The 7,639-nt window shown below is 41.9% G+C and overlaps 1 long non-coding RNA gene across 1 annotated transcript; it reads left to right on the plus strand.

Annotated features, from left to right (window-relative positions):
- Window positions 1-3,286: 3,286 nt before the first annotated feature.
- LOC140578521 (uncharacterized) lies at window positions 3,287-4,907 on the plus strand. The gene is made up of 3 exons (XR_011982760.1): window positions 3,287-3,417; window positions 3,732-3,807; window positions 4,133-4,907. It is a non-coding gene; the product is annotated as an uncharacterized lncRNA (long non-coding RNA).
- Window positions 4,908-7,639: the final 2,732 nt, after the last annotated feature.

Raw genomic sequence — 7,639 nt, forward strand, 5'->3', positions numbered from 1 at the left:
TGTTATTTTAGTGTACTCGGCACTTTACTGCATTTATCGTTACGCAAATTAATCTTTATAGTTAAATACACTATATAAATTTACTGGGCTGGGAGTACGGGGTCATAGTGAGTTAGTTAATTATGGGGCCGGATCAGTGTTGCGTTTGCAAGATGTTTGCCCTTTGGACGTTAGTGTCCAGTCGGACTTCATCAGTGAGCGATGTAGGCTAGTGGACTCACTCATGGTCAAGGTTCGCGACCTTGAGGAGCAACTGGCTCTCATCCAATGCAACAGTGAGTTAGAGGAGCTAGTTAATACGCTGTGGTGTGTACGCCACTAGCAGGGAGGAGGGAGAATGAAGAGCAGAGAGGTCGAGAGAGCTTGGTGACCGTAGGTCGTAGATGCAGGAAAAGGCGTAACACGTTACAGAGGCGGCATCACCTGAGGTGACTGTGTCTAACAGGTTTCAGGTGCTTCCAGCTTTAGAGCCGGAAGGGACTGGGGAGGCAGGTGGGCCCTTGGGCACTGAGGAGCCCCCTCCCCCCAGGAAGAGGGAGGTTGTGCTAGTGGGGGATTCAATTATTAGGGGAGTAGACAGTTATGTGTGCACGCATGATAGAGGGTCCCGTATGGTGTCTTGCCTGCCTGGGGCCCAGGTAGGAGACCTTCCAGATCGTGTGGACAAGCTGTTGGCCCCGGCTGGGGTGGATCCAGTTGTCGTGGTGCATGTTGGCACCAACGACATAGGCAAGGGTAGGAAGGCTGTTCTGCAGGATAAATTTATAGAAGTCGCCAATAAGCTTAGAAGCAGAACGTCCATGGTGGTATTCTCTGAAATACTCCCCGTGCCATGCGCAAGTCAGGCTAAGTTAGCTGAGATAAGGAGATTAAATGCGTGGTTAAAAGGATGGTGTAGGAAAGAGGGGTTTAGGTTTATGGGGCACTGGAGGACCTTCTGGAACAGGTGGGACCTGTTCAAGCCGGATGGGTTGCATCTGAACCGGAGGGGAACTAGTGTACTGGGAAGGCGTATGTGTAGAGTAGTTGAGGAATGTTTTTAACTAGGGACTGGGGGGGCAGGGAGGTTAGTTAAGTATGTAAGTGTGGGGAAACAGAAAGCTCCAAAAAATCATATTATAAGTGGGCACCGTAATAGGCCTACCCTTTCTTGTCTGTATTTAAACGCCAGAAGTATTAGGAATAAAATTCATGATTTAGAGGTTTTTATCTCATCGGACTCTTATGATATAGGAATAACTGAAACGTGGTTGAGAGCAAAGGATGGACAAGAATATAATATGGATGGTTACACGTTGTTCCGTAAAGACCGTATAAGTAAGAAGTCCCCCACAAGAGGCTCTTACTTAAACTCAAAGCGAGATTAAGTAAAGTTTTTAGGAACAGTTTTTAGGAACTGTAGCAACCTGGATTGATAACTGGTTAACAGATAGGAAGCAGCGAGTAGTTATAAGAGGCACAATGTCACAGTGGGCCTGTGTTCATAGTGGGGTACCGCAGGGTTAAATTTTAGGACCACTATTGTTCCTAATTTACATAAATGATATAGACACCAATATATACAGTAAACTGGTGAAATTTGCAGATGACACCAAGGTGGGTGGTGTAGCAGATACTGAACTAGCAGCTCAGCAGCTACAGCGGGATCTTGATTTAATTAGTGACTGGGCCGATACCTGGATGATGAAATTTGACATAGACAAATGTAAGGTACTCCATGTAGGGAGCAGAAATATAAAGTACAGGTATTTTATGGGACCTACTGAAATAAAGGTAGCTGATTATGAGAAAGACCTTGGTGTGTATGTTGATGCTTCCATGTCTCATTCTCGCCAGTGCGGGGAAGCAATAAAAAAGGCCAATAGGATGTTGGGGTATATCTCCAGGTGTGTGGAGTTTAAGTCAAGGGAGGTAATGCTAAGATTATACAATTCCTTGGTGAGACCTCACCTAGAATATTGTGTGCAGGTTTGGTCACCATATCTTAAAAAGGACATTGCGGCCTTAGAAAAGGTGCAGCGTAGGGCCACAAGAATGATTCCTGATCTTAGAGGAATGTCATACGAGGAAAGGTTAGTTGAGCTAAATCTGTTCAGCCTCAAGCAAAGGAGACTGAGGGGGGACATGATCCAGGTCTATAAGATTCTAACAGGTTTGGATGCTGTTCAACCGAATAGTTACTTCAGCATTAGTTCAAATACAAGAACTCGTGGCCATAGGTGGAAATTAGCGGGAGAACATTTCAAACTGGATTTAAGGAAGCACTTCTTTACACAGCGTGTAGTCAGAGTATGGAATAGTCTTCCTGATAACATAGTGCAAGCTGAATCCTTGGGTCCTTTAAATCAGAGCTAGATAAGATTTTAACAACTCTGAGCTATTATTTAAGTTCTCCCCAAGCGAGCTCGATGGGCCGAATGGCCTCCTCTCGTTTTTATAGTTCTTATGTTCTTAAGGGAGGTGGTGTTGCAGTATATGTAAAGGAAAACTTGCAGGCAAGGGAGCTTACTGATATAAGTAAAACTACGGAAGCTATATGGGTAAAATTAGATGCTAAAAACTCAAATAGCCTAATTGTTGGTGTTTGTTACAGAGCACCTAATGTAGCTGCTGAGGAAAGCAGATTGTTATACAGTGATATTAGGATTATGAGCAATAAAAATGATGTGGTAGTTATGGGTGATTTTTTTTATGGGGACTGCGGAGGGAGGGTTGTGGGGGTCTGGGCTTGGGGGAGGGGGGGTCGGGGTAGCCAGAGGTGGGTGTGCCTGGTGGCTGTCAGGGCGTCCCCCTGGTCCCCCGGGTGGGGGTTCTTGGAGGGGGGGCAGGTCTCCCCGGGGCTGGCGGGGCCCCCGCGAGGCGTGCGTGACGCGCAGCCCTCTGGTGGCGGGGGGCCCGGGTGCCTGGCCGCTGTGGGGCAGCTGGGTCAATGATCGCTCGGGGCTCTCCTGGCTGTCTGGGGGGCCCCGGGGTGGTGTTGTTGTGGCCTCGCACACTCATTGGGAATCATTCCATTTTAACCTGCACACTCATACACTCACAACACACAAACATACACATATGTGTACACATACACACACACACGTATATATGCAAACGCACACACATACACACACTTTCACATCCACACACATACACAGTGTAGAACGCGCACACGCATAGACACGCATAGACACGCACACACAAGAGAGCCCAGGGCTTTCTAGCTCTATTTTATCCCTCTCTCTCCTTGTCTGGTTGTGTGTGTGTGTGTGTGTGTGTGTGTTTGGCTTCCATTGTTTCTTCTCAGATGCAGATACTGGCGCGGCGATATCCAGACTGTGTTACTGTTGGTCTGCTTATGTATCTTTTTCTTTGGTATTAATGTATTTAGTTCCAGAAGCAGATGCTGGCACAAGCGTATTCCCTATCATAATGGTACTATTGGTTTCTTTGTATGTATACTTTTTGTTTGTGCACCTGGATCTTATTTTTCAGATAACAGCAGCTGGTGTGATGACACAATGTCCAGCAGTAAGATGCAGAAGCTGTCCTTCTGTTACTCTTTCCTTTTTGCTCTAGTTTTTCTTCAGTTGTCATGTATTATTTTTCTTTACCTGTCTCTCTCTGTCTGACCACCCCCCTCCCCTTTTTTTTATTTTTTTGTGCATTTATTTATTTATAATAATAAAAAAAAGCCTTAAGCTTCTGGTTGAATATATGATGCATATAACTTTTTCTGTGTCTTTCAGGCTTCTGATGTGCTTGCTCAAAGAAAGGCTACGGTTTATGAGGGAAAAGTCTGGAAACTTCCTGAAGACTTGCCTGGTAAGTGTTATCAGTCTGTTATCAGCATATACACTCATCTGAGGTACTAACCAGATCTTGCAAATAGAAAAGAGTTTTGTCTGGTGTCCAAAATGTTGGCAAAAATGTATTTACTGAATCATCTTAGTTGAATGCTTCTCAGTGATAAGTCTGACAGCACAAATTCAACAAGAGTTATATCCAAGAAAACAATGGAAAATTGCTGCATGTGTGATTTTTGGGTGTGACCTATCTCAACAATATAAAAAGCTTGTTGTAGTCCAGCAGAATTCAGTCAATTAAAAAATGTTTTTTAATTCTGTTTTTACGCTGCTTTTACCTTCAGAACACAGACCCAGAAGACACTTACACAAAAGGGATGAAGATGGGGGTCTTAACTGTCATTGAAGATGACGTTCCCACCATCCATTCAAACCCAAATGTAAGGTGCCTGTCTGTAGTTCTGGAGGAGCATGTTGTGCTGGATAATGTGCAATAGTGATGGCCGATTCGCGAATGAATCATTCTTTTTAAACCATTTTTTAGTGAACGGGTTGAACCGATTTGTAAGTCTGAACGAATTGGTTTTTAAAACTGATCTTTGGCTATTCAACATCCAAAAGCATCCCCCGCAAGTTCGGATTTATTTTTCATGTTCCATCTGCGCTTGTCTTATCACTTTTAAGTTTATTGTTATGTTCGTCAGTTAGATTCGTCACTTTTGCGTTCGTAGATTTCCGTCTGGTGCCGAGAACACCCGAACGGCCGAGTATCTAGTCTCTAACTCGCTGACTCCAAAAAACCCAAGAGCTTGTTAATCATATTAAAATAACGCCCTTATTGCATTTGGCGTTTATACAACTGTTTGTGCACGTTTATTTGTGCTTATTGTATGTGACTGCTTACAGTATTATTACTGTACTTTGTCTTTTCATGTCATTTCAAGGGTCCAATTACTCGCACATATCTTTTCCTGTATTAAAATAAAAGTGCAAATGTGTCCTATTTCTCCAGCAAAATTGCTACGAAGACTAAACTGAATGCATTCAACAATGTAAAAACAAATCATACTTAAACAAGGCATATGTTGTGTAATAAATATTTTATTCGTGCTAATGTTATTATTATTATTATTGTTGTTATTATACCTGTGGTTCAGTCACTTATACTCGTGCACAATATGCTTGCAAATATTTTAAAAGCAAATTATCAAAAGTATAGGCCTAAATTTTTATATTAAAACAATAAAGTAATACTAAACAATAACAAATAAAACACTTTTAAATTAAAATGCCTTCGAATTTATTTACACGTTTTTTCTGCAGAATTGTGGGTTAAAGTGGTTGCTGAATTAGTCTATTGATATACGCTCTCAGCGACTCCCCGAGAGCCCGTTCGATGAACAAATCGAACTTACGGGTTTTCGGACACTCGGTGACTCAAAAGAACCTATTCGATGAACGAATCGAACTTACGGGTTTTCGGACACTCAGTAGGTGAATCGAACGAACGGTTCGCGAACCGATCCCAAGAGCTCTCGCGGCGTTTACTGCCCCAATCTTCCGCTCCTCCGCACTGCTTTGCCCCCTCGTTAACCCTGTGTGGATTCCCAATGTTTTACGGCTGTTTCTAATTGTTGTCTTTAGCTTGCTGCAGAATTGTCAAATAAATATTTTTCTGTGAAAATTATAGTCTTTTGTATCGTGTTTACAGTATGGTTTGCAATCTCTGTATTTGATTTTTAAAGTGAAAGCCATACAGGTATCTGTGGAAGAAGTTTGGATGCAAGATTTAAAGCTGTAAATTAAAAGACGTAAGTTAAGTTGAACCAACTTAAAAATTTAAGGCAACCAGCTGCAAAGCTTTTTTGAGTTTACTGAACTTCAGGTCTGTAGTTGTATCTACTCGTTTGCTAAAGTTCACCCAACCGCCTTTTTAACTTTAAACAAACTCATGATGACTAGGTAGATGTACTTACTGAGGAAGGTTAGATGCACTTACTGAGGGAGGTATACCTAACTTTAACCACAGAAGTTGAGTAAACTCAAAATTGCTTTGCAGCCGATTAGCTCAATTTTTTAAGTTAACTTAACTTTTTATTTTTTACAGTGTGTTTTCTCTAATAACCAGGATAGGATTGGAAAATTAGAGGTTTTAGAACCTTTAGATGGTAGTGATCATAACATGGTTAAATTCGAGGTTAATTTTAGTGTCAGAAGAGCAAAGTAGAAATTTAAAAGTATACAATGTTAGGAAGGCTAACTTTAATGGTATGAGACTGAAACTTGAAACTGTAAACTGGATGGAATTAAATAGCAAAACAGTTGAAGAGGCATGGGAATTTTTTAAAATCACATTGTTGCAAGTGCAAGAGGACTTTATACCTGTTTCCAGCAAAACTAAATCTAGGAAACAACAACCAAGGTGGTTTACTAAGGAAATTAAAAATAAAGTCAGGAGGAAAAGGGCTCTGTTCAACAACTGGAAAATAACTAATGATTTCAAAATTAAGCAGGAGTATCTAAGTCTACAGGTAGAGTTAAAAAATAACATTAGACTGTCCAAGAGGGATGTAGAAAGAAAAATTGCATTGGAGGCTAAGCATGACAGTAAAAGTTTCTTCCAATATTTTAACTCCAAAAGAGCTCTAAAAGCTGAAATCACTAATTTGCAGGATAGTAATGACCTTATAATTGAAAATAAAATTCATATAGTTAATGAGTTTAATGATTATTTTGTTCACAGTAGAGAACACAAGTAACTTACTACCAATTAGTACGAATTCAGCGTCGTCTATGACTAATATATGTATAACTGAGGCTGATGTGGTACTAAGCCTAGCTAAACTCAAAATAAATAAATTGCAGGGCCCTGATGGCATCTTACCTATAGTTTTAAAAGAGATGAGGGATATTATTAGCCAACCTTTAACTTTAATATTCCAGAAATCGTTATCTGTGGGTGTGGTACCTTCAGACTGGAAGCATGCTAATATAACACCCATATTCAAAAAAGGGGATAGAAGTAATCCAGCAAACTATAGGCCAATCAGTTTAACTAGCATTACTGGAAGAATAATGGAAGCTATAATCCAAGTGAAAATGCTAGATTACCTGGATGCAAATAACATTCTGAGGGATAGCCAACATGGATTTAGGAGAGGTAGATCCTGTTTAACGAATCTACTTGAGTTCTTTGAGGAAGCTACAAGTGAAATTGATCACAAAAAGGCCTACGATGTGATCTACTTAGATATCCAAAAGGCCTTTGATGTTGTCCCCCACAAACGGCTCTTGCTAAAGCTCAAAGCTACAGGGATTTTAGGAACTGTGGCAGCTTGGATCGAAAACTGGTTAACTGACAGGAAGCAGCGAGTAGTTATTAGAGGCACTATGTCACAGTGGGCCTCCGTTTATAGTGGGGTACAGCAGGGTTCAATTTTAGGACCACTATTGTTCCTAATTTACATTAATGATATTGACACCAATACATACAGTAAACTGGTTCAATTTGCATACGACGCCAAGGTGGGTGTCACGCCCACACGGGCGGGACACGATGGCAGCAACCACTGTTTTAGTGCTTGCTCCGCTACTTAAGACGGAAGTAACCTGATAACATCGCAAAGTATTGTTGCCATGATCTGGAGCATTGCTGAGCATTTTTCTGTCTTGTGTTTTCCCCGCCTGCCCTGTCCACGATGTCCTGCCCTGTTGTCTCGCCTGTCCTGCCCGCCTGTCCGATCCCGTCTGCCCTGTTCCACAACCTCGACCCGGCTTCCTCGTTTGTCCCTACCCATCGTCGCCTCGTCCTGTCACTTCGTGTAGGACTGACTTCCCCGGCTACTGAACCT

Source organism: Paramormyrops kingsleyae, chromosome 15, assembly GCF_048594095.1.
Source record: "Paramormyrops kingsleyae isolate MSU_618 chromosome 15, PKINGS_0.4, whole genome shotgun sequence".
In the NCBI taxonomy this organism is placed as follows: Eukaryota; Metazoa; Chordata; class Actinopteri; order Osteoglossiformes; family Mormyridae; genus Paramormyrops; species Paramormyrops kingsleyae.